Source organism: Equus przewalskii, chromosome 11 (assembly GCF_037783145.1).
Source record: "Equus przewalskii isolate Varuska chromosome 11, EquPr2, whole genome shotgun sequence".
Taxonomy (NCBI): domain Eukaryota; kingdom Metazoa; phylum Chordata; class Mammalia; order Perissodactyla; family Equidae; genus Equus; species Equus przewalskii.
In genome coordinates, this window is record NC_091841.1 from 31,041,685 (window position 1) to 31,068,528 (window position 26,844).

At 51.5% G+C, this 26,844-nt stretch overlaps 1 protein-coding gene and 2 long non-coding RNA genes across 16 annotated transcripts in view; 2 read left to right on the top strand and 1 right to left on the bottom strand.

Annotated features, from left to right (window-relative positions):
- The window catches only part of SHANK2 (SH3 and multiple ankyrin repeat domains 2), a 561,061-nt gene extending 559,363 nt beyond the window's left edge, over positions 1-1,698 (bottom strand). For 11 of the 14 annotated variants that reach the window (XM_070565748.1, XM_070565747.1, XM_070565746.1 and 8 more), the window contains exon 1: positions 1,561-1,698. The gene's annotated coding sequence lies outside the window, so the exon portion shown is untranslated. Of the gene's footprint in view, positions 1-536; positions 664-1,560 lie in introns of those variants that run through there. The other 3 variants (XM_070565749.1, XM_070565744.1, XM_070565736.1) reach the window with 1 other exon arrangement.
- On the top strand, positions 952-17,327 carry LOC139074539 (uncharacterized). The gene is made up of 3 exons (XR_011524222.1): positions 952-1,158; positions 15,484-15,729; positions 16,060-17,327. It is a non-coding gene; the product is annotated as an uncharacterized lncRNA (long non-coding RNA).
- Positions 17,328-20,947: 3,620 nt separating this feature from the next.
- Positions 20,948-25,797, top strand: LOC103566775 (uncharacterized). The gene is made up of 4 exons (XR_548574.2): positions 20,948-21,092; positions 21,459-21,578; positions 22,958-23,056; positions 23,283-25,797. It is a non-coding gene; the product is annotated as an uncharacterized lncRNA (long non-coding RNA).
- The last annotated feature ends 1,047 nt before the right edge of the window (positions 25,798-26,844 follow it).

The window sequence follows — 26,844 nt, forward strand, 5'->3', positions numbered from 1 at the left end:
GTACCGGGGCCTGAGCTCCCACCTGAGCGGCCCAAGCGCCTTCTCAGATCCGCCGCCCAGGGTCGCTTTAAAGGCTCCGCCGCGAAAGCCCACGGTCACGAGCACCAGCCTCGCCCCCTTTGGATGCCCCCAGCCCCACCGCAACACTAACCTCGCCGGTGCGCCCGCCCTCTCATCCCGCGCTGAGTGTCGGCACGCAGACCCGCCAGGAGGGCAGCACACTGCGGGCCCGCACCCTCCGGGCCCCGTACCCTCCGAATCCGGACACTGAGGTCACTCTGGCCCCTGCACCCTCCAAACCCGGGCGGTGTCGTCCACCTCGGCCCCCTCATCCTCCGAATCCGGGTAGCGAGCTCCCTTGCGCCCCCTGCACCCTCTGAACCCAGGCGGCGAGGTCCACCCCGGCTCCCTCACCTTCCAAATCCGGTGGCGAGCTCCCCCGCACCCCCTGCACCCTCCGAACCCAGGCGGCCAGGTCCATCCCAACCCCCGCACGCTCCGAACCCGTGCAGCGAGGCCCTCCGCGGGGGTCGCACCTGCTCGAGCAATCCAGCGGCCCCAGGTGGCCAGTGCGCGGTCGGTGTCTCCAGGCGCTCCCAGCGCCCTGCGTCCCGCGCGCCCTGCAGAGGCGCCTGGGCCGCGGGCTGCGCGGGCGGAGCTGCCCGGCCGCCGGGAGGAGAGAGGCCCGGGCAAAAGTTGCCAGGGAAACTTGAGCAACTCGAGCGCGCCGGTGCCAGCCTCCTGCATAATTCACGGGCAGCGGCGGCGGGGCGCGGGGGCCGCTCACCTGCACCAGCCGAATCCCCCACCCCGGCTGGGGCGCACGGTGGGCAGAGGCCCAGCACCTGGCCGGGGCTCTGCGCGACCCGGGGGCTCGGGCTCGACCCGCGACCCCCGGGCCTGCACCGGGCGCGCGGGCCCGGGCCTCCCTGAGCCCGCCGCGCTCGCCGCGCGCAACTGGATGGGGGCTCTGGGCGCTGGTGCGGGGCCGGGTGACCGCAGCAGGGTCTCTGGGGACCCTGCGACCACAGCTCGGGTCCGCGCCCCCCGCGCGCCCCCTGGCGGCCCTGCGCCGACTCCTCCGCCGGGCATGCGGGCCCAAGTCCCGGAGCCCGCGGGCAGCGACCTAGGGCAAGGAGACCCCGGGCGGGGGTGGAGGTAGGTCTGTCTGCGTTGTCCCAGGGGTAGGCGCAGGGCGCGTTAAGGGTGAAAGGGTTTATGCGCTGGGAGGACAAAGCGGGTACTCCTGCGCTCTGTGCCCACGCTGCTTCCAAAGCGTTTTAAACCGGCCGCTACTCCGGAGGAAGCGGGGCGGGGGGGGGGGGGGGTGTCTCTACAGGGAAGCGATTCACTCCCCCCGACGCGAGAAACCTTCTCCCCAACCCCCCAATCCCAGCCTCTATGTGTCCAGGAGCCGGTAGTTGGTGCTCCTGGAATCCAGACGCACCCAAAATGCAGCCAGAGAGCAGGGTCGGGCGCCCTGGGGCCACCTACTGTCCTTCCCAGCCCGCGCGGGGTGCCCTAGCCATCCCTGCCCCGCGCCCCAGGCCGCAGCCTTACCTGGCTCGGGCTGCAGCTCGGCGAGTCGGGGCGGGTCGGAGCTCCCAGGGGAGGGCCGGCGGCCGCGCGCACCTGGCTCGGCCGCGGGGACCGGAGCGGCGCCGCGCCCAGCCTCGCCAGAGCGCGGGAGCCGCCGCCGCGCAGGTGGCCGGAGGGTGGGGGGCGCCGCGGCCCCGCCCCGCGCTGCAGCCGGGGTCCGGGGTCTCGGCGCAGGGCGGCGCGCTGTCCCTTCCCTCGGCCGGGCGCGGGCTGCTGGGACTGGCGAGGGTGGGGGAGGGGTCCTCGCCGCCACAGGGCGCGCGCAGCCCGGGCCCGGCGTGCGCGACCCGCCCCGGATCCCTGCCCGGCGGAGGTCGGTCGACCCCGCCCCGCCTGCCCCCGCCCGCTCCGGCCCGCGGCGGCGACTCGGGCGCGCGTGCGGGGTCTGTTGTGGCAACCCGGCGACGGCGGGCGCCCGGGGCCGCCTCCGCCCGCCGCCCCGCCCCGGGCTGCGTGGCCCCCCGCCCCCTTCCCGGCGAAGCCCGGCAGACCCGAGAAAGTCCCTTCCTTTTGCAAAGGCCGGTGCACCGTGCGCGGTTGTCCCAGCGCGGCGGCTCCGGCCCCGGCGTGGTTCATGGCAACAGGGTTCGGAAGTCAGAGGCCGACCGCACAGCACAACATTTGCAGAGCGAACGAAAACTTTGTGCTTGGGTGACACGCCGCCATCTGCCTCTCAGGCCCCTTCCACCTGGGCGCCTTCCGTCCAGGGCGGGCGGAACAGCGTCTCGGCCAACTGCCCTCCCGACCCGGGAAAGATGGGGGAGGGGGACGAAAGCCAACCGCTCAGAGGAATCCGGGAGGCGCAAAGGCACCCTCCGGAGACGCCCGGGATCCTACTATCTATTATCCAGGGTTCCGGGGTCACTAGGTTAGCCAAAACCCACAGGGGCTTGTCCTGAGCCCCTGACCCCCAGCTCGGAGCTGTGACACCATTGATTTACTCCTCCCAACCTGATGCATGAGCAGTTAGCTACTAACTATTCTCAAGACCCTAATAATTCCCTGGCAATTCCTCCCAGTGCAAGCTGTGTGTCTCTGAGTAAGCTAGGGAGGTTTCTGTGCCCTGGGTTTTCCAATATTCTGGAAGGGCAGAGCATTTCCTGCCGCCAAGATCTGCAATCTGAAGGGGGTGGGGCGGGGGCGGCGAACAGCGGCGTCCAGACTGTGATAGTCAACAGCGGGCTTCCGGGATGGCGGCCTTCCATCTTACCAAACCCCGATGTGTGTCTCCCCAGGAAGGAAACATATACATATATAATATATTTTACATAATATTTCATGTTTTATACATACTTTTAATCCATATTTTATAAATATATTTCTTAAGTCAATCTTGTAGGACATGCCTGAGAGATTTGCATGGGGCGGTGACTTCAGCATACCAAAGGCAAAGTTAAATATTTGCTCTAGATACTTTTTTTTCCCTGCTTGCATAATTGGCCCACATTTCAAAGAAGTCTTGAAAAGCACTTAGGTTAAAGAGAAAAAAAAAAAAAGGTTGTATCAGGGGCCTGAATATTTCAGGACACACGTGGCGTGGATACTGTAACTCCTTGAGAGGCAGCTGCCACATGCAGACTTCTCTCTCTCTTCTGCTTCCTTAACCATGAGACTTAATAAAATACTTGTTGAATGAATAAAGGAGGCAATGCTTCAAATAGGAGTAGTCCTTAAACAGGAAGGATGAGGCGCTGGCAGCATCTTGCAGGCATAATTTCTTTGACACGGAGGCAGGGGATCCTGGGATGGGGAGACGGGGTCCAGCTGAGTGTTCCCGTGTTCTTTGGGTTTGTCGTGGCAGATCCAACCCTGTGACTTAGGCAGTCCGGGGGTGGGGGAAGGGCTTTACCTTCCCGTAACTGACATCAGTCCCCAAATGACAGCAAATAAAGCTGGTCATCTAACTGAAGTGGTGTGTTTGCACCACAAGCCCAACTCCAAGATAAGCCCCCCAGATACCACCCCCCTCCAACCAGATCCCCACCCCTCAGACACTCCTTCCCGGATTTCTAGATCCACGCTACGGATAGCAAAGGAAGCAGCTGGCCAGGATTCAGCCGAGAACACTTTTCTGCTGTCCCCACAGAGGGCTGGAGTGCCAAAGCTGTTGTGCTGTCTTCAAGAAGTACTTCCCTAGGGACCCAGGCCTCCAGCAGCCTGTCCACCCAAGTGGACACCCCTCGCCCACCCCCTCCAGTCCCTCTCGTCTGTCATCAACAACGGCGCTCTGTGAGAGCCCCAGCTTTTGGCATTTTAAGGACGGTGTCCTGCTTGCGTCCCAGTTTCTCCCTGTCCGGTCAAAGATATCCTGTTCAGCCTTGTGCCCATCGGGCAAAATGCTTCAAGTCTTTAGAAAGCTCTTGTGAAAAGGCCCAGGCTCCAAAAACACGGCGGGGGTGCCTTCCCTCCGTCCAGAATGACCTGAGAAGGGACTTCAGGGTGCAGGGGCCTCTTCACTCCCTGACAGCCGGGCCCTGCTGGTGGCTTGAGCCTTCCGCCGTCACCCAGGCGTTGCTCGCTTAAAGCAACACTTCTTTCAGCTCTCTTACGTCCGGGGGACCCAGAGCTGGACGTGTCCCCCAGCGCCTGGGTTAGTTTCAGTTTAGGAAAAGGGAGAGAATTCTTTTTGCTTCTTCATTTCAGAACTCTCTGTCTTTGCTTCTGTCAGCTGCCTTTCCCTGGATCCCCCAACCATGTCTGATGATGGTTGAACGAGCTTGCAGGAAGATAGACCATTTTCCATCTCAGGAGCTTTTCTTTTTTTCCTGTAAAACCTGAAGCATTCAGCCATCAGTCGCAATATTTATGAGTTGCCCACTGAGCACAGAGCATCCCAGGACTTCCGGGAAAGAGCAACTGTTTCACAGAGAACTAGAAAGTGGGACATCATACTGTTAAGCGATGAGAAACGTAACCAACTTCTCTGTCCTGGGAAAAACCTTATATTTTGTGGCTTCGATTAACCCGGATGCTCGTTGCATCCAGCAGCTGTCCTTGCCTTCAGAAGCTCCTGGGTTTGGGCCTTAGAGGCCAGTTCTTCTTCAGAGAAGGTGGGAATGCCCAGGAGGGAATGACCGAACCCAACCCTTCAGCTTACAGGTGGGAAACTGAGGAGTAAGGGCTGATGGAAGTTGCCCAAGGACATGAGTGAGAGCAAGTAAAGGCAGGTATGCACAGGTAAAGGCAGATAAAGGCAGGTGCGCACAGGTCAAGCCAAGTAAAGGCAGTTGTGGGCAGATCAAGCCAGGTAAAGGTAAGTTTGCCCCATTTCCTCGTCCCTGCTAGATCCCCCATGCTTTTGCAGTTTGTTTCTACGTTTTCCACTACAACAAGAGTTCCCTCATGTTCCCCCACACATCAAATATTGGACAATTCATTCACTTCTCCATAACTTCATAACTTCTAGCTCAGTCACGTATCCTGATACTATAAATATTCCCAGATCTCATGGATCCCTCAGCTCCTCTGCAGACGTGCGTCCCATGTCGCCCCTCTGTGTCTTAACAAGGAGTCTTATTACTCTCCATTAATTTTCCACCAATTTATTTTCCATGGATTTGTTTTGAAAAGCCTCCTGGGACTTCTGTCTGAAAATGTGAGTCAGGAGAAGAGTGGAGGGAGAGTTTGCTCCCGCTGGAGTCTGAGGTGATGCCAGGGGCTGGTCAGAAGCCTTCCTGCTGGACCAAAGGATGGAGGAGCGGCAGGCAGGACAGAGGGGCTACAGGCTCCTCCCTCGAGGCCGGCCTCCAGGCAAGCTTGTCTTTCTGCTTTCTCCTCAGAGACTTCTCCCAGGCCCCCTGCTCCGTGCAGATGCAGCCTGAAGAATGGAGGGGTTAATGCCCAGGGGCAGCTCTCAGTCCTCGAGGAAGCAGAGCTGGGAAGTTGGGAGGGAGAGGTGCTTATCCTTCCCCCAGCCGCAATCAGTCCTGCTGAGGAAAGTCTCCCGGCTTCTAAGCAGTGCCATTGGAGCATCCTTTGTTTACAGCAGAGATGTTGACAGAACACCTGTATTTGGGGTTTTTCTGGTCTGGATCTCCCTTTTCCTACTCCCTCACTCCTGCCTCCAGGGGTCAACTCTCACATCCAGTAGCCCACGTCCAAGTACTTGTTTCAGGCAAAGTTTGCCTTTGGGGAAACTCAAAATCAAGTAAACATTGTCTTGTGATGCTGTGAGGTGTCGAAGAAGGTGAAGCCCCGAATGGGGACAGATTGCCCTGGAGATGACGTGAACTGAGGGCAGAGGGAAGTTGTGCTAAGGAGGAAGAAGCTTAGCTGATGCGAAACACCCCAAGCGACTTACGCTATCACTGGAAAATGTACCATATCAGATGATCCCATTATAACCAACTCAGAGGCTCTTGGGGCTTGTTTGGCAAACAAACAAATAAGCGAAACCTTTAGAATTATCAACAGACCTCAGCAGGGCTTTCAAAATATAACCCACTATGACTCAGTGAGGTTTACTCCAAGAATGCTAGAATGTTTCAATATTAGCAAATCCATTAGGAGATGTGTTTGACCAAATGACACTTCTTAGTAAAAACAAAGGAATTGTTTGAAAATATTTTAAGAGTATTCAGCTTTAAATATCAAGTCAAAGCCAGCATCATGTTTACTATGGAACACCGAGCCGCTGTCATTTAGCTCAGGAACAAGGTAGGGGAGCCTGCTAACACTATAGGGCTTAATATCCCTCTGGAGGTGCTGGCCAATGCAATCGAGTAAGAAAATTCAATCAGAAATGTAAGTATTTGAAAAGAGGAGGCGAGCTTACCATTTGGGGAGGTTCTATGATTTTCTAGATGGAAAAACAAAGGAGATAAACTGAAAGCTCATGCAAGAGTTTAGTAAGGGAACTATACAAAACCAATAGCTTTTGTATTTATGAACAACGACCGGTTGGAAATATAAAGGAAAACAGTGTCATTTCTGGGATCCACAGAACAAAAGGTAAAAAGTGCCAAGATAAATATAATGAGAACTTTGCTAGACTGAGAGGGGGAAGAAAAACGCTCCAGCAATTCTATTGAGAGAAAGAAAAAAGTAGAATAAATAAAGAATGGGTTTAGGGTTGTGGTTAAGAATGAGGACTGTGAAACCGGACTGCCTGGTTTTGAATCCCAGCTCCACCATTTCCTAACTCAGTGAACTTCACATCCTCTCTCTTCCTCAATTTCCATGCCTGTAAAATGGGAATAGAAGCTACACAGTGTTGCTGAGAGGGTTAAATTAGCGAACCTGTATAATGGACCAGAAGCACGCCTTGCAACCCATAAGCACGCCTGTTGTGACGAGTATGGCTGCCTTTGTTGTTCTCAAACGGGAACTCTCAATACTGTAAGGATGCAGCTCTCCCTCAAAAGATGACAAAACTCAGTGCACTCCCGAACAAAACCTGGATGGGATTTTTTTTCAAACTTGGCACGCAGTTTATCGGCAGGAATAAACGTGCAAAAAAGTAGTAAAGATATATCCAGAATATATAAAAGACAAAATAAAAAAAGACTAGCCAATAAAAGGGTGAACTAAAGACTTGGAACAGACACACCCCCAAAATGGCCTGGAAGCACATGAAAAGGTGCCCAGTTTTATTAGTCAATAGAGACGTGCAAAATAAACCCGCAATGAGATCACACCTGATTGGCTAAAGATGAAAACGTCAGACCACGCCAAACGCCAGAGATGACGTGGGGCCATGAGCACACTGGCGGGAGTATAAATTGATGGGGCCACTTTGGGCCATTGCTCAGCAGTATTCACTGTGACCCAGCGCTCTACTCGGAGGTGCACACTCGAGAGGAATGAGTGCATGTGTGCACCAAAAGAGGAGTGCAGGAATGCTCCCAGCACTCCACAGTGATAGGAATGAATCAATCGTGCCAAGTTCATGCACTGGAAAAGCAATAAAAGCAAATGAACTCTTGCTGCAGGCAGAAGCGTGAACTCATCTCCCACTTGCCATGTTAGGTGCAAAAAGCACATCCTGTGTAATTCCATTTGTATAAGGTTGAAACACAGGCAGAAATGATCTACGGTTTCGGAAGTCGGGACTTGGAGGGAACGAGAGGGAAACTTCTGGATGCTGAGAATGCCCTGTTTCTTGATCTGGGTGCTGCTTATGTGGGTGTATTCACTTTGGGGAAATTCATCAGCAGTGCGCTTGTCATTGATGCGTTTTCTATAGATATAGTCTATTATATATGGTCTTCAATAAATATTGACTTTGGAATAGCAAGGAAACCTTCAGAAAGAAGACAAATGAGGGAGACCTGAAATTAAATATACCTGATAATTACAGAGTGTGTAATGGGCACTGGAATAGACAGATAGAGCAATGGACCAATACAGAAATAAAAACAACCTAACAATGGCTTGCATACGGGCTCCAATCACAATAACCTTCTTTTGAGTTTTTACCTTGAAAGCTTCCTCTTTCCTCCATATTTTCCATTCCCACACCTCTTTGACTAGCTGTTATTCTCGTTTACACGGAAGACAAACTAGGATCTGTGCACCAGTGCTGTGTGCCTCCAGAGGGTCTTGGGTCTCCCCCTCCAGTGACTAAATTGTAACTCTCTGCTTGCTCACCGGGACCTGCAACTGCCACGGGGAACCTGGCGTGTGGTACATACTCGACGTGCTTTTAGTGAAGGAAGCAAGGGAGGGAGGGAGGGTGCCTAGCAGGGAATTTAGTCGATCATAAATATGCTTCTTAAAACGTGTGAAAAAGAGAAGGACTATTCAATAAATGGTATTGTAACACCGGCTTAGCAATTTCTGAAAAACAATACAGCTAGATCTCTAACCTGCTCCTCATTGCAAAACCAATTACGTACGGATTAAAGATTTAACCGTTAAATGCAAAATGTGGAAACATCAGAGAAAAGCCACAGGTGAGTATCCTTATGCTCAGGATGGAGAAGGCCGGAACACCTTTCTAAGCATGTCAGATAGTCTAAAGTTCAAAGACTTCAAGTTGAAGTCTGACCACGTGGGAATTAGGCCCTCTTATGCGACAACAGCTAAAAAAATGAAACCAAGCAAAATGAAGGCTGAGAGGCCAGAGAACATAGCAAAACCGATGTATTAAAAAGTTAATATATGTACTAAATATAGAAAGGATCTTTACAAAGTAAATATCTATCTGGAAAGTTATAGAAATCACCAAAAATCCTAACTGAAAAAATGGATAAATGACAAAAGAGGAAAAATTATTTTGAAATACTAAAAAGTGTTATCTTTTCAACAAATGATGCTGGAATAATTGAACATCCACATGGAAAACATATGGACCTCATACCTTATAAAAAATTACCTCAAGTGGATCGTAGATCAACATAAAAGATAAAACTATACAACTTTCAGAGGGAAACAGGAGAAAATCTTTTTGGTCTGGGGTTAGACAAAGAGTTCTTAGTTATGACAACAAAAGCATGACTCATAAAAGAAAAGAAAATGATAAATTGGACTTCATCAAAGTTTAAAACTCTTGCCCTTTGAAAGACACACTACAAAGAGAATGAAAGACAAGACGCAGACTGGGAGACAATCCTTGCAAATCACAGAGCTGACAAAGGCCTTGGGTCTGGAATACTCAACATACGAGTTCTCGAAACTCAGCAGTAATGAAACAAGCAGCCTGATGGATACGTGGGCAAAAGATGTGGACAGCGCCTCACCAGAGAAGATGTACAGATGGCAGATGAGCACCTGAAAAGACGCTCCACGTCATTAGTCATTAGAGAAACGCAGATTAAAACTACACACCTGTTAGAGGGACTAAAAAGAAATTAGTGGTGGTGAAAATATGGAGCAACTCGAACTCCCATACATCGATGGTGGTGACAGAAAAGGGTATAAACTCTTTGGAAAAATAATTTGGCAATTCCTCGTGAAATAGGCTATACTTAATATGTTCGACCCAGGTATTTATCCAAAAGCAATGGAAAACATGTTCATGCTGAAACCCATGAGAATGTTTGTAGCAGCTTCAATGCTCTGGAGGCACCCAAGACCCCTGTTCCCCCCTCCCTCCAGCCCCTCACATCTTCAAGTTCCTCACACGCCCCCTCGCGTGTCTGGCATCCAACATGTCTCTCCATTCCTAGCTGGTGCGTGGATCTTGCCCTTTATCCACCTGCCACTGGCGTTGACTCTCCTCCAGCTCTGTCCTCTAACTGCCTCACTCACGCTTCCCGAGGGCTGGGCGAGCCCCAGATCAAACTCCCCCCATGCTGTACCCTCGCTGGCTCCCATCCCTCCTGGGTTAGATCCACAGTCCTCCTGACGTCCTCAAAGGTCCCTGCCTTCTGAGCCCCCCCTCCATCCTCATCCCCTCTCAAGAGAGGCTCACACGTTCCCCTCCCTTCCGAGAAGCTCCAGCCTCTACCCTTTCCCCACCAGTCAGGACCGCCCCTCCGATCCACGCTTCGAAGCTCGACGCTCGCTCTCCCTCCCCTGGGCTGGAAATCCCTGAGAGAGCCTTGGCGTTTCCTGCCCCCGGCACAGAACTTCACGTTTGCAGTGTGGCCAATGAACGTTGGAGCCCGGGGTCCAGGTGTCAGTTCCCAAGCTGGCCCTGCACACAGAGGGCAGCAGGGGACCGGAGAAAGAGGCAGGAGATTCCAGACAGGTAGCTGGCAGGTTTAATATCAAGAGGACTTAATTATGTGGCTTGTCTTGGGCGTTTCAAGACGAGTAGTCTCCCCACATCTGCCCGCTAGAGTCTTAAAAGTTTGTGCAGAGGCCTCAAGAGGCTTCAGTTGCGTCTCCCATCCCAATGGTCTCAACCACACGTTGCTCTCTCAAGGCTGCGTCCTTGAAAATGGCTCCCACTGTGGGAACGGTGGGCAGAATGCACATTCCAAGGACGGGGGAGGGGGTGGGAGGCTTCGGTTGCCTGGGTCCAGCTCTCTGGTTAACCGGCGGTCACGTCCTCTCATGACCCCCTCCAACATGAGGTCTCTGAGTTAATTTAACCTAAGAAATGTGTTTGAGCTGCTTTGAAGGCCCCCTGCTGTGCCAGGCACCATGGAAGACACATGTTCTGGCATGAATAGCTCAGGATCAAACCCCAAAACGAGGTGCGTCTGCGAATTCCCATACAGAGAAGACAGGGCTAACTGTGCACGTGGGACACACGCACGGGGCTGAGGACGGAGAGATTCCCGCTGACAACGCATAGCCAGGGCTGTGACACACTGGGACAAATCTCCTAAGAGTTTTAAGTTATACAAATATGTAGAGTCGATTTTTCTTAAAAGAATCAGCTTCTAGGCATCCACTGCTCTGAAGGCAATAACATTTTGAAATTTTAAATAAGTGCATTATCGATCCAGCCATGAATCTGGTCGATTGCCACTGTCTGCAAAGTGGATGGAGCCATTTGGTAGGGTTCCCACTGTTAAAAAAAAAAAAAAAAAGTCTTCTTTCTTTGCCCTTGCCTGGATCAGAGTTAAGGAAATTAATTCTAGATGGAATAGGTAATATAACAGTCAAAAGAAAATGTCAAGCGGTAAATTATTTGCCTTTCTCCAACAAGAGCCTGAATGCCTTCTCCATGACAGCCTGGAGCAGAGGATTCCGAAGGCTTTATTCGAACGATGGTCTCCCCGTAGGACACGCAGGAAGCCTGACAGTGGAGTCGTTTTGTCAAAGGCGATGCGACTGTCACATCTTTAGACAGCAGCATGCCCGTAACCACGGGGTGTGGATCAGGATCTGCCGTGTTCTGAGAAAACAGGGAGCTGTTCCTGCTCAGCCGCCAGCTCACCCCCTCGGGCTGGGGCTGGGTGTGGGCGCCTAAGACAGGAGGCCAGTTCAGGGGCTGCCCAGGCTGGAGTCAGGGGGAGACCCAGAACCCCAGCTGAGGGGTCTGGGCACCTCCTGCTGGTCTGCCCGCTCCAGGGGACTGTAAACCCGGCCGTCCACCCAGGCCCTGGTCCTAGGGGCCCACTGTCATGGGTAAACCAGGGCCACTGCCGCGCTCATGGTTACGGGAGTCAGAGGGTGGCCAGACAGGCAGCCAAGACCCGCAGGCGGTGTCACACTGCCATCCAATTCTTCCCTCTCTGCCTGACCCCTGCCGTCATGTGGTGGTCTGTCCACCACCCGGTTACTGTCTAAGTGCCCTGGGCTCCCCGGAGCACCTGCTCATGAGCTCCGGGGAGTGGGCCACGCTCTGGGAAACGCTGCTCTACAACTCTGAGGTCCACCTTCTTCATTTGTCAAAGCCCCCAACAAACTGACCTCTGAGATGGGAACTGGCCGTTAGTCGTTTCCATAGCGGCTGGAGCTTGCGGACTGGAGGGGGCATGAGAGGGCGTGCACCCCCCATCACCGTGTGCCCCCTCATTATCCCACGACATAGTTCCGACATCGACCCGGCGTTCCACCGGGAAAGTGGAAATGTCAGAAACCTTATAGGACTGCGAATACGATGCTATACAGTCAGACTTTTATTTTCATTAATAACCATGCAATTATAATTATAATATAAATTAATATAATAAAATATTAAATTATTAATAAATTAAATATATTAATAAATAGAATTATAATTGCATGATTATTTATGATTAATCGTTACACTGTGGTTAACATTGTTAATTATTATCATTATCACTATTATTAACATAATAGAGTAACAAGATAACAAATTTTTGCCAAGGCAGACACTACAGATAAGAAGTATGAGCGTCAACTTCTCCCTTGTCGGTATGCGGCCCCCACCCGCTGGGTGCACCTCCATTCCAGGCACATCTCTGAGGTGGGGCGGAGGCCTGAACATGGGAGGAGGAGGGAGCGGGAGGGAGGAGGCTGAGCCAAATTTCCTTGATTCCAGAATTTCTCTGATTTGTATTATGGACACTGTCAGCTGATGCTAACTGGGCTTCTGCAACTTTTTCGACCTCAAAACCACGCCACGCACACCCCCTCAACAAAACAAACATGAAATTGTGTGTTATTGTTGCATATTTAGCAAGACAGGCCAGTGGAAGGATGGAGAATGGAACATGGAGAATGGAAACTGCCCTTGAGAGAGTGGGCTAGCCTGGTGGGTGGGTCGAGCTTGGAGTGGCACCTGCTGTGTGATCTGGCACATGAGCCCTGGTTCCGTCTGTACCAGCTCTGTGACGGGGGCTGACTTAGGCATACCTAGCCCCAGATTCCATGTTTGTCAAATAGGGGCAATAATAGCATGCATGCCACTGGGTTTTATGAGGCTAAATGAAATCGCGCATAGAAAGTGGCTTAGCGCAGAGCCTGCCACGTGGTACATGCTTAGTAAATGTTGGCTGTTGCCATCATGGAGACCGGTTGGGAGAGGTGGAAATGTTTAATCTAGACATAGAAGGCTTGAGTTGACCGAGGGCTGCCATTAAATCTCTGAAGAAATGGCAGGTGGAAGTTCAGTTAGATCTTGTCCACCTCTTGTGATTTGGGGTCAATACAAAGAACTTTCGATGGCATTAGGTCAACGGTCCCCAACTGCCTTGCATTCAGAGTACACTTTCAAATTCAGGAATTTGGGGTGGCACAGAGAGAAGTATTGAGGACTGATTTTAAATAAAGTTTCAGAATTCTGAGAATACAGATTTTATTTTTACAATAGTAAAATTATTTGATATTTAAATTAAATTTTCAATTGAAATTTTTTTTTTTCACAATGGTAAAATCTCGCCTTACACTCCCTGCTGATGTTTCTGCCAAGTGGCCACGTTTCTGCCCTGACCAGCCGTCCTGATATATCAGGAAACCACCGTCTTCTCGGTCTAGGACTGTGCTCTTTCTGACGCTGCTTGGTGATTGTGCTGTCCGCTTGCTTCTTAGCAACAGCAAGTTGTACCCATCGTCCACACGCATGGCCTGTTTGAACCAAGACTCTGTCGGAAAGACAGCGCCACGGCTGCGCCCACTGTTGTAGCAAATGCTCATTTCACTCTTTGCTGGACAGAAAAGTCACCAATGGTGCCTCCGTGGACGTGTGTGGCCCACCCGTGGCCACGTGGGCTCAGCCCTTGGGAGCCCATCTCGGGCTCATGCAGGAACACGCTGGACCGTCTCACGGGGAGGGCGCTGGGCCGTCGTACATGTTTAGGTAGAGGTGAAATGGGACCAGCGTGGGGACCCCTGTGCTGGCTGGAGGGGTGAGCAAGAGGCTCGAATGATCTTGCTAACTGGGGTGCCTGAGAACAAAAGAGGGGTTTCCGCTCCACCCTTAGCCCATCCCGAGACCCTCCCAACCCTCCTTCATTAGCAATGATTAACACTCTCCCCAAACGAGGCTTTGTGTTATAGGCTCTGGCACTAAAGGTTAATTGGCTCCGTAATAACTTAATCACGGAATGCGCATTACAAAGAATTATCACCAGTGTCTGTCACGTAATGATCCCCTCTCCGCGTCTCTCCACCGACTCCCTAAGTGCCTTTTAACGCGAAAGCCGCAGAGAGTTTGCCTTAAGAGCCTTGCAGGCCAAGAGATGAGCGTGCTCTGCTGCTGTAAGAGACACGATGGAGAAAGGAGAGGCGAGCCTGCATAAAGGTGGAAGAAAGATGCGAAGACGGTTGTGGAACGTGCAATCGATCGTTTTCATAACTGCTAAATATAGATTGCTTGCGTACCTGAATTATTTTAGTTTCGTTTCCTTTCGATTCTGTAATGAGAGCTTAGATGGTGTCAGAGGCCTATGTGGAGATGAGTCTCTGTTGCTAAAAATAGCAAATTAAACAGAAAGCTCGGTTAAGAAAATAAATAAAATGGAAGCAGCCAGATTGTTGTCTGGCTTAAGAACCTTCAGGCCCCGCCCGAGGGAGGAATGGAGGTGGGGGCTCCATGGTCTGAGTTGGATCATGTTGTGAGCGTGCAAGAGAGGGATGTGTGTGCCCGCTGGTGACAACATGAGGTCAGGACTGAAATATCGTCCCACTTGGAACTCTGACTTGCTCCAAAAGACTTAATTTCAGCACGTCGCTTGCTTTATTTTTAACGTGACCTGTCTCACGGAGTCCTGGGATTAATAACTATTAAAACTACGGTAAAACAGCCTGCCAAGTAAACTGTGGCAAAAGTGCTGATGATCATCGCATGGGGGAGGCTGGGAGCTAATTGGATTGTGGCGGCTTGACAGATGTGTCCGGCGGCGGTCTGTTAAAGCCGGGGCATGGTTACAGCAAGTCTGTACATGGCTGGAAACGTGAGCCCGAAACGTGTTAAGTGCGTGGAGGGACCCGCCAGCTGGGCGGGAGGACCTGCTGCGCAGCTCTGAGGCCGATCTGGAAACAGGGGGTTATCAAGGGGTCCCCCTGTGTTTCTCACGATGGAGACCCCGTCCTGCACCAACAAAGGAGGATACCTGGGCCGCCAAGGGGGGCTGGGCAGGGTTTAGATCAGAGAGTGAAGTATATTGCAGGTGAGGCTCCTGTTTTCTTTCTTAACATAATAGATGAAGAAATGTTTTTCTTTTAAAAGACCTGGCTGGGACCAAACCTTCGAGAGGGGAGAGAGGAGAGGTGCTGGAGGCAGCTGGAAGGAGCCTGTATCAGCCAGTGTGGGTCGAGTTACACTGCGGTAACAAACATCCCCAGATTCCCGTTGGCTTAACGCAATAACGGTCTGTTTCTCGCTCACCACAGTGGGTCAGGGTGACTCTCCAGATCCCGCTGACCTCCCCATGCCTCCAAAATTGTCACAGCAAAGGAAAAGAGAGCGAGGAGAGCTCCCCCACCAGCTCTTAAATGCCTTCAGTTCTACTTCCAAGAGCCTTCAGTGTTGAAGAGACTGGTCTTGGAGTCAAACAGGCCTGAATTTGAGTCCCACCTGTTACCCACCAGTTGTGTGACTTTGGACAAGAAACTTACCTTCTAAACCTCTGTTCTCTCTAGGGGCCAGCCTGGTGGCGCAGTGGTTAAGTGCACATGTTCTGCTTCAGTGGCCCAGGGCTCGCCGGTTCAGATCCGGGGTGTGGGTGTGGCACCGCTCGGCAGGCCACACTGTGGTAGGCGTCCCACATATAAAGTAGAGGAAGATGGGCACGGATGTTAGCTCTGGGCCAGGCTTCCTCAGCAAAAAGAGGAGGATTTTTAGCAGATGGTCGCTCAGGGCGAATCTTCCTCAAAAAAAAAAAAAAGGTAAACCTCAGTTCTCTCATCTATCAAATGGAGATAATGATGATAACGATATTATCTCATTGTGGTGAGAATTAAATAAGATAATTTAAGTAAAATGCTCATAGTCAGTACTCAAAATGTGAGTTTTTATTAGTTATTAAAATTGTTATTAGTAGCATAAATTGCATTCTACTCACTAACACATGTAATTCAAGTCTGAAAAATAATATGGAGCAAGATTTGAAGAGATTGTACCAACAACAAAATGTCAGGTCAAGTGCTTGGTTTCTGACGCTCCTGTCAGTCATTACTTAGCAGAACCCCCGCTTCCTTTTCTGTTTCTTTCCATAGAGTGCGCCAGATTGCTTTGCTCCATGGATGGATGGGACTGACCCTCCTGAGCTGGTTGTGGTGCTGCCACCCTCACAGACTCCTGACGTCCACCATGCGAAGAACAGATGCCAGATATAGCCGTTCAGTGCCGGAATGCGAGACACCCAGAGCGGAGCCGACCTGAAGCTCCTCTGCCCCACAGCCCAGAGCCTGGCCCAGCGGAGCCGCGTGGAGCCGTGGGCAACCTGCAGTCCCATAAATAGGAAACACATGCCCTGGGGCGGAAAGCCACTACGATTTCGGGGTTGTCTGTGACCGCAGCAGAAGCTGACTAATACACTCAGAATGTGAACAGGCCTTGAGCCCTGGCCTCATGCCAGACTTATATTCAACTTCAGCATTAAGTAACGTATATCTGTTAATGCAGAACGATGTTGCCAAGACTTTGTAGATTGAAAAGAGGCTAGTTTGAAAATACGGTTGCTACTGTGTATTTATTCGTCACTTCACGTGCACACATACGTGTGTAAATACATAAAAAGTCAGCTGTGAAAATACATACTAGAAAATTAACGATATTTGCCTCAATATTGGGAATTATAGGTGATTCTTCACAAATCATGTTTTGCATTCTTTCTAAATTGTAAAATTATTATACAGATGGTAAAAAAACCAAAAAAACCAAACATTCTAAGAGGGATATCCAATGAAAAAAAGTAAGCCGTTCTCCTGCTCTGACCCCTGGGCTCACTTATCAGAGAGAACACTTTCTTGGTGTCGTTCTAGAAGTGTTCCCCCATGGCCATATTTTCAAATGACTCTGATTCACCAATTAGCCAAAAAACTAAAGTTTAGCCAGTCTCTGAGTAAACAGACGTAAGGATCTAAAACAATCTATCCAGGGCTAATTCTCAATGTACTATACAGAACTAATCTGTTTCTCATTAAAATTATGGATTAAATTTTAATCCCCACATTTCTACAAATAAGAAAAATAGAGTCTTTGTACCCTTATTTGTTTACTTAGTCGAAAGCTTTGAAAAAAAGAGACCTCACTTGAATGTAAGAATTCGGGATTATCCATTATGTGATTAGATCAATTTTTAAATCTTTGTTAAAGGACTTTAAAGAAAGGAAAATATTTCATAAAATCTCATCGGCTCTCCTGCACTTCCAGGCGTACCCTGTAAATTAAAAAAAATCTTCCATTTTAGTGGAATTAGCAGTTAAGATCAGAAGCCGCGTGAATGGAAAGAAAATAAATTGACACATTAAGTTCTCTGGAAGTTTACTATGTGTTTGTTTCTATGATCCAAATATGTTATTCACGGATGCTACCAAGGGAAAAAAGTCAAACAGGATGTGACAGTAAGTCAATATATGAAACAGCCATGTGAAAATTCGCATGGGAAAGTATGTTCCCGAGAAGGTATGAGTTCTCTTTCTACTAGAGAGTCTCTCCTGGTTTGAAAGAGTTAAGTCACTGAAACTGGCTAATTTGTCCATGGAATGTGACCAGTCCTGGGGTCAGGGGAATCCCCAGGATCCCAGGAAGGCGGTTTCACCATCTGGGATGTAGAAGGTGAGACCTGAGGAATAGGTGTGGGGGTCCAGCTAAGGCGGCCAAGTCCTAGCTAAGGTCCTAGCTCAGAGAGGTGGAGTGAAATACCCAACATCACACAGCTAGCAAGCGTCAGGGCTGGGATTTCATTATTTTACAGTAATATTTATTGAGGTGTAATGGACACATACAATAAAACGCCCACATTTAAAGAGCACAGTCTGGGAAGTTTTGACATCTACACAGCAAGGTTTCAACCTCAGCACTGTTGGCCAAGTCCAGCTAAGGTCTGCACTGGCCCCTCTCCAGTAGGTAAAAGTCCCTGGTCCCTTACATTCTGCCCTTCAGCCTCCTGTGCTTGGCCCTTTTCTAGATGACCCATATTCTCCTGCTGGCCTCCCCATACCCAGGAGTCCCACCCAGCCGGGTCTGCCTTCCCCTGGATCTGGGAAACCAGTGGGTGGGGAACAAAGACAAAAGAGATGGGGAATTTGGAGTCAGGGCTGTGACCACTTTGGGAAACAGTGTGGCAGGTTCTTAAAAAGTTAAACACGCCCCTACGGTCTGACTCAGTCATTCCACTGCTGGTGCTTACCTGAGAGAAACGAAAGCACACGTCTGCACAAAGACTTGTGCAAGAACGTTTACAACGACTTGAATTGTGACAGCCCCAAACGGGAAACAGCCTAAATATCCATCATCAGGAGAACGGATAAGCCGAGTGTGGTGTGTCCACACCACGGAGACAACTCAGGGGTATGGAGCAGTGAGCTTTAATACACATGGCTGTCTGGGTCAATTTCAAATTAATGATGCTTAGTAAAAGCCACATCATAAACGAAAGTCCAAATTGTATGATTCCATTTATATAGACATCTAGAAAATACCAGCAAAATCTACAGTGCAGAAAACAGATAAGCAGTTGCCTGGGCTTGGGGTTATGTGGGAAGCAGGGACCACCAAGGGGCATGAGGGAATCTGAGGGGTGATGGAGGTGTTTGCCATCTTGATTGTGGTGATGGGTTCAAGGACACACACACGTGCTTCTCCAAGTGGGGAAGATTTTGCTTCTCATGTGACAACGTCTGGAGACCTTTTTTTTTTTTTTTTATCACACCTGGGGTGTTGCTGCTGGTATCCAGTGGGCAGAGGTCACCAGGAATGCCACTAAACACCCTATAATGCACAGGATGGCGCCCCCATCAGAAAGAATTCTCCAGCCCCAAATGCCAACAGTGCTGAGGTTGAAACCTTGCTGTGTAGATGTCAAAACTTCCCAGACTGTACTCTTTAAATGTGGGCGTTTTATTGTATGTGTCCATTACACCTCAATAAATATTACTGTAAAATAATGAAATCCCAGCCCTGACGCTTGCTAGCTGTGTGATGTTGGGTATTTCACTCCACCTCTCTGAGCCCGTTTCTACTCCGAAAATATGAGAGATAGCAACATTTATTTCCCAGCGCTGCATGGCATGAAATGAGACCCTGAAATGGGAGCTGTTCCACGTCTCAAGCACGTGGAGCTGACATCAGCAGTCAGGTGAGGAACTTGAGAAATCATCCATGGAAAAGGTATTAAAACTGGGCTCAAATCCTTACAGACACCAATGGACCAAATAAAAACCACCTCTGAATTTTTAGGTAAAGGTCCCAGGCCCTTGGGCCAGCGGGAGACGGAACACTGGACAGAGATTGGCAGTCACTTTGCCTGTGAGTAACAAGGACCTTGGGATGACCTTGAGGCCTGGCTTTTAGTCTGACCCCAACAGGAAATGTGACTCTGATATGATTTATGTAAAAATACATAATTTTTTTTTTTTTTTTTGGCCAAAGTTATCACTCACTGGGCTGCAGCCACAAAAACACTCAAGAAAATTGAAGAAGCTTGAAGATCTTAAAGCAAAGCCCCCTCTCGCAGGCCACCTCGACTCCGGGCTCTGTGCCGGCGAAGCTGGCTGAGGATTACTAACCGTGCACCTTTTTGCAATTTAGCTCGAGACCCAGTAATCGCGGCCTTACCCCTGCTGGGCCCCCATCGCTTCGACTCAATTGCACCTTGAGGAAGGTAAAAGGGAGAGCGGCTTAGGGAACAGGAACCGAGAGCCTCAATCAGCTCTTTGGGTGAGACAGAGAGGGTGACGCTGGCCCCCGACACAGTCCCCTGTCTTATGCGTAGTTCCGCGACCTTTTGGAATCCGGTGGCTGCAGAGGCCTCTGTAACAACCCATCACATGTCCAACACCTTTCGCTCCCAGAGTGGAGGAAGCGCTGTCCGGCCTCTGGACACAGCTGGTAAAGCCCGGAGGGAGAAGCAGAGGCTGGTCTCCCTGATGCAGTTGCTTTTCTCTGCATGGTGCAGCCACGTCTGAGCCTCTAAGAAGGCAGCAGGGATGGGCATGGATTCCAGAGACCTGCAGGACTCTCCCCATGACCTGTGGTCCTCTATTTCCCATCTATTAGGGTGATGTGAGCAGCTCTGCCTTCGGACCCCGCCGCATCCCTACCGCGGAGCCTTTGCTGTCTGCAGAATAGAACCCAGGCGTGCAGAGTGCCGGAGAAGGCTGTCAGCCTGGCGCTGCCTCTGGGGTTCACCTGGCACTCGTGACCCTACAGGCTTGCCCTCCCTGCTGCAGGAGAGCCAAACAGCCCCTGGAGCGTCCTGTCTCTGCCGATGGCCTTTTCTCTGCTGAGAACGCCGTTCCCATGTCACCTGGGCAATTCCAACCCTGCGCAGTCCTCAGGGCTCTCGTGGGACAGTGTCCCCTCCAGGTAGACTGTCTTGACGTTCCGAGGCTGGGTGACATCCCCGGGACCACGCATCCCTCATGGCTCCCACCATAGCATTGACTGTGGGGCTGGCCTTCTGTGTCAGGGGTCCCTCTCTCTGACTGGACTGAGACAGGGGCCATGTCTTGGTCACCTCTGACCTCTCAGTTCGGTGCCTTGAACAGAGACACCCTCAATTGCTGTGTGTTGAATACACATGCTCATTAAGAGTTGGATGAAACTGGCTTTCTTGAGAGATTTTGTGATCTCAGATATCAAGCAGAAGGAGAGGGCAGATGACGGACGGGGAGACGCCAGCTTCCAGAGCCCCGCTCAGCCCTCGGTGCTTCGAGGCTCGTTTTGGACTAAAGGTGCCTCTGAAACTGCCTGGGCGCCAGCTGCTCGGTTCAGAACAGGCCGGGCTGGTCGAGTGGGTTGTGTGGGGCAAGAATCAGGAAGAAGGAGGTTGCTCTTCGTAATCCGGCTTGTTTATCCAACAAACAACAAAACAGGGCAGGATTGTTCCGAGATGCCGGAAGGCGGCCTTGAGAAAGCCCACACTGGACAGAGAGGTCTGCTCAAGAATGCACAGGGCCTGGGAAAGGCAGAGAGGGCTGGAAGCTGGTGTGAGAACGCAGGGAAGGGCCCGTGCTGCGGTGCTGGCTCCAGAGTGTCGATTGTGGGCATTTCTTCCCAGCTCTGTGGTCCACGAGGTCACTACGTGAGTGGTCAATTTTTTTGTGTCAACTCGACGGGGCCGGGGGCGGGCCCAGATATTCAGTCAAACGTGATCCTGGGCGTGTCTATGAGGGCGCTTCTGGATGAGATTACATTTGAACCGGTAGACCGGTCCACCAGATCATCCTCCCCCAAGTGGGTGGGCTTCAGAGGCCACAGTTTAGTTCTGCCGTCACCGTTTTCTCTTGGCCAAGAGACCTGGATGTGGCAAGACGAGCAGAGGCTGCACCCTGGAGTCATTCCCGTCCCTCCCAACCTTTCACCCGGCTGGGATGGTCCTTCATTTTTCCTTTATCTTGGGGGCCCTGGGGTGCAGAGGGCCGTGTTAATGACCCTTCTCTATACTCAGTCCAGGGCCCCTGCTGTCCACGTCCATCCTCGTGTTCATACCAACTCGTATGTTTGCCACATGCGTGTGACACGTGTGTGACGCGTGTGCCACTGTACAGGACCCGGAGCACTGTTTCCAGTAAGTGAGTACTTGCAATTGACGGGAATGCTTTTGTGCACTGGATCCTGTTCTCTTTCAAGCTTTTTCCCCTCGATGCTGTTTTTGTTGGTGGTGGTGGTGGTTTAAAAAAAAAAAATCACGGTAAAATACACACGAGATAAAATTTACCATCCGTGGCATTAAGTACATTCACATTGTTGTGCAACTCTCATCACCATCCATTTCCATAAATTTTTTTCATCTCTGTCCCATTAAACGTCAACTCCCCGTTTCCCTCTTTCTCCAGCCCTTGGCACCCACTGTTATGCTTTCTGTCACTATGAATTTGACAACTCTAGGGACCTCCTGTAGGTGGAATCACACTGTATTTGTCCTTCTGTGGCTGGCTTATTTCACTCAGCATAATGTCCTCAAGCTCCATCCATGTTATCACATGTGTCAGAATTTCCTTCCCTTTTAAGCCTGAGTAATATTCCATTGTGTGGTTAGACCACATTTTTTTATCCATTCATCCATTGATGGGCACTTGGATTGTTTCCATGTTCTGGCTATTGTGAATAATGCTGCTCTCAACGTAAGCGTACAAATATCTCTTTGAGACCCTGCTTTCAGTTCTTTTGTGTGTGTACCCAGAGGTGGAATGGCTGGATCATATGACAGTTCTATTTTTAATTTTTCGAGGACCCGCCGTACTGTTTTCCACAGTGGCTGCGTCATTTTACATTCCCACTGACAGTGAACCAGGTTCCAATTTCTTCACATCCTGGCCAACACTTGTCGTTTCTTGTCTTTTGGATAGAGGTCGTCCTAATGGGTGTGAGGTGGCCCTCACTGTTGTTTCGAACTGTCCCCACGTTGCTGTGTGCACACCCATCCCATGGAGCGAGGGTCCTGTGTAGTCCCGTTTGCTGTTTCACGATGTTTCACTGACCCAGCGGCCGACTGCGGGCTGCCAGGCTGCCCCACGCCCTCACCTCTGCAAACTGTGCCCACTGCATCCTGGGCACGTGTCCTGCCGGGGAGGAGCAGGGAGAGTCTCTCCGGGGCAGCCTTCATGAGCCTGATGGCTGGATCGCCGACCCACACGGTTCTGCCCTTTCCAGGCTGGCACGTTCTGGATCCGCCCCTCACGGTGGTCTTGGGGGGGCTCCTGCCTCCTCACCATGTCACCGGCGCTCGGCGTTAGCCAAACCCTCTGACTTCTACAACTCTGAGAGGTGTATAGGGAATTGCCACGTTTTAATTTGCGTTTCTCTGATCACCGGTGGATCTGAGCAGCCATACCCTAGCGTGTGCGTCATGTGCATCTTCCTTTCTGTGAATTGCCTATTTGGGTTGCTTTTCCCCTTTATGGGTTTTCCTTAAAGCATCATTCCCACCATCTGTCTTTGAAACAGGAGGAAAACCGGTGACTTTTAACTAGAAGCCGACTTTCGACAGCAGGAGCGTGCCATGTGCACGCGAAGAGCAGGTCCAGCTGAACATGGTCTTCCCAGGTACGCTTTCCTGTCACTGCGGTGCAGCACGGCGAGCTTGGCACGTGGCCTTAGGATGCAACCGAGGACGGGGCTCGGAGGCTGGCGAATGGGGGCCGGGGGCAGGGGTGGAGCCGCAGCCGTCTGCCATCCCTGCGCCCACATTTATTGTTCCAGTTGTGCTGCAAGCCAGAGGCTTGCCGTGCTTTCAACACTCACTCGGTGGTCGGTCCCGTTGCTCCTTCAGGTGATGACAAGCAAAAGGGTGCAGTCACTCGGGAAGCCGGCCGGCCACTGTCCACTGTCACAGCAGCCAGGCAAGTGTGGTACTCAGAGCCCCGCATGCAAACCCCTAGATACGACGCAGGATTTTTAAAGGCTGGATCTGAAAGCCACTAGATCATGGGATTCTAAAAACGTCTGTTCTAAATTGTCAGCACAATGCTCAAGGCCAACTGCTCCGTGCCAGGAAAGGGATCCCCGGAGCACATGGGCAGGTGCCAGAAGGGCTGATGAAATGCTGCAGTTTCGGGCAGTGCTTCCAGGAAACCAGTCCCACGAGATTGCTCCCTGTAGCTAGATGGGCGATGCCTGCACAAGGCCTGGGGACACTGTCCACATCCACTGAGGATGTGACTGGGTCCCTGGAGTGGGAAACAGCAGACCTGCCCATTGCTGAGACCGTGTCAAACTAAGGCCCAGAGCTCTGGCCTCGTCCTTTTAGGGACAGAGAGTTGTGACTTGGTCTGGGAAGAGAAGCAGGTGGCAAGGTGGGGAGTGACATCCCTCCCTAGAGAGGGGAAGCCCCACCCCTCCAGCCTCTGGTCCAACAGGCAGCAGTAACAGTCCTCTGAGCCGGCTGCCTCTTCTCACATCTCTCTCCAGAGTGCGCTTGCCAGCGAATAAAGGTTTAGGGTAATCAGGCCCCAAATATGGCTTGTGATTGATTTACACTAAAAAATTATTGTCTGAAATTCACATTTGACTGTGCATCCTGTGTTTTAAAAAATTTTATCGATGTCATCCTTTTTAAAAAGCAGTTGTAGGTTCACAGCAAACAGGAGCAGAACGTACAGAGAATTCTCACATCCCACATACCCTCTATCGTCCCCTCCCCAACCAGCCTCTCCCGCAGCCCACACCCCTCGCCGGAGGGCTGTGTTTGTTATAAGCCATGAACCTACAGTGACACGTCATCACCCGGAGTCCACAGCTGACCTCGGGGTTCACTCTTGGCGGTATGGGCGGATGTATAATGACCTGTATCCATCTGGATGAGGGTCGGCCCTAAATCCAATGACGAGTGTCCTTATGAGAGGAGAAGGCCCTGTGAAGATGGAGGCAGGCTTTGGAAGGATGTGTCTACAAGCCAAGGGATGCCACGGCTGGCTGGCTGTCACCAGACCCTGGGAGAGAACACTGGAACGATTCTCCCTCAGCCTCCAGAAAGACCCCACCCTGCTGACACCTGGATTTCAGACTCCTGGTCTCCAGAACTGAGAGAGGATCAATTTCTGTCATCTGAAGCCACTCAGTTTGTGGGCATGCGTTACAGTCGCCCTAGGACACTGAAACAGGACGTGATGAGGAAAGGGAGATAAACACGTCAGTCGAGGTACAGCCTCCGTACAAGAGAGCCACACACGCGGCAAACCCGAAACCGTTTCTAGAGGTAGACCAGGGAAGACAACGTGTGTGCTGTTTATCACAACAGGAAAACTAAACAACAAGGACAAGAAGGGAGAAGTGGCCACACGGCACAGATAAAAATGTGAGAAATGCTATATTTCACAATTTTATCTGTTCTGCCACTCTGACTCAGTGATCAATGAGGATCTGTCTTTTTTCCACCCAAAAAGAACATGTTGCATAAGCTCAGGCTTCCAGGGACCAGCGGAAAGCAGAAAACACCATCTGAAGCTCTCCCCAGTCAGCTCAACGAGTGGCCCCCGTTCCCCAGACGGCGTCCGCGAAGCCGTAGAGATGAGCTGATGTCTGCTCACCCCGGGAGGGAGGCGGGGGCGCAGGTACTGACGGTGCCAGTTCAGGGGTTCAAGAGAAAATGCCGGCAGGTGGCTTCAGCAAAGACTTAGAATTTGTCGGCATCAGTGCTCTTTCCCGGAGAAAAGCCTTCTTGGAAATTCTGCGTTTTCTTAAGGAACACGAAGAACATTTCCAAGGGCGTGTTAGGCCTCAGCCTTTCAGAACAACCCTGTTTGCTAAGCTTTGTGCCTCGCCCATCTCTGCCAGTCAGCACCTGAAGGTGTCCCCAGGGCAGGGGAGGGAGGGAATCTGAGATCAGAGGGCCACCGTGGTGTTTGGGGACACTGGAAATGACGGGTGGCCCTCCATGCCCTGGACACCTGGGTCTGGGCTGTTGTCTCCTTCACATGTGGTCCCTCCTGCTTTGCTTCATCAGTGGCAGGACAGGGTTACCTCTGCAGCGAGCCCCACTGGGCCACGTCCACGGCAACCTTGATAGAGAGGGGCAGCGCCAGTCTGACGGACAACCCGCGTGTTCGGCATCCAGGGACGCCACGATGAAGTGCCCACCTCACACAGCGCTCCCTTCCCCCCGTGTCCTGAAACCCCCTCCTCTGGGGAGCCCCAGACAATGCATTGCTTCCTCCACGGTTCTTCCCCGAACACGCAGCCTGTGACCCTGTTACAATACTTAGCGCACAGCCAGTGGTCCCGTCAGGAGACAGAAACCACACAGCTGTTTTAGCAGAGACAATTTAATAAAGAAGAATGTAGCAGGATTGCCATCTGGGTATAAAGTTATTGGCACCTTGTTTATAAAGGTCCTGTGAGAACCCCAAGGCATCACGGGGTAGAACTGTAGGCAGCAGCTACCTCCTAAAGAGAAGGGGTTGGAGGGACGATAACGTGGAAGCCGGGAAGGGAGACCCCACGGCGCTCAACGTCTGACCTCTGGGGAGGAGACACCGGCCAGCCAATGGGGTGGGTGTCTCTGAGGGGGACAGTGTCACTGATTCTGCAAGTAATGGAAGTATGCAGACTGCATCAACTGCGGTGCGAGAAGGAACAGCCACTGCTACAGTGAAGAAGTGTCACTGGGGATGCTCCCAGAAACAGGGAGCAGACAGGAAGGACCCGTCCCTCCACCTCCAGCCCTGCAGCCTCCTCCAGCGTCCACTCCCGGCGGAGCCTCCCGGGGAACAGCTGGCGTGGTTTGCAGCATCCCAGCCCCGGCTTCACAGGGCGGGCCGTGGAACTGAGGTTTGGAACCGGGAGCCCACAGCTTTATCACTGGCACGGTCCTCTCCTTCGCTTCTCAGCTTCCAGACACACCTTTTACTCCTATCTGAACTCCCCTGCAGAAACAGCAAGGACTTTGTGTGTCTGTCCAACAAGCTTCCCACAGCTAATACCCTTCATGCAGATGAAGGCGTTCTCACCCTCTCCCCGACGTGAGGAGCTGCGGGGCCCACGCATCTCGTGTCCATCTTTGGGAGGTGTCACACTGCAGCTCTGGGCTCCATCACATACTTCCCAAATCCAGTCACAGGCTGCACTGGTTCCCTACGGCTGCTGTTACAAATTCCTGCAAATTTAGTGGCTTCAGACGACACAGATTTATATCTTGCAGCTCTGGAGCAGCTCAGAAGTCTGACCGGGGTCTGGCTGGGCTTAAATTGCCAGGGCTGTGTTCCTTCTGGAGGCTCTTGGGGAAAATGTATTTCCAGCCTTTTCCAGCTTCTGGAGGCTGCCCCATTTCTCGCCTCCTGGGCTCTTCCTCCATCTTTAAAGGCAGAAATACTCCATCTTTCTCTCCACTCTTCTTT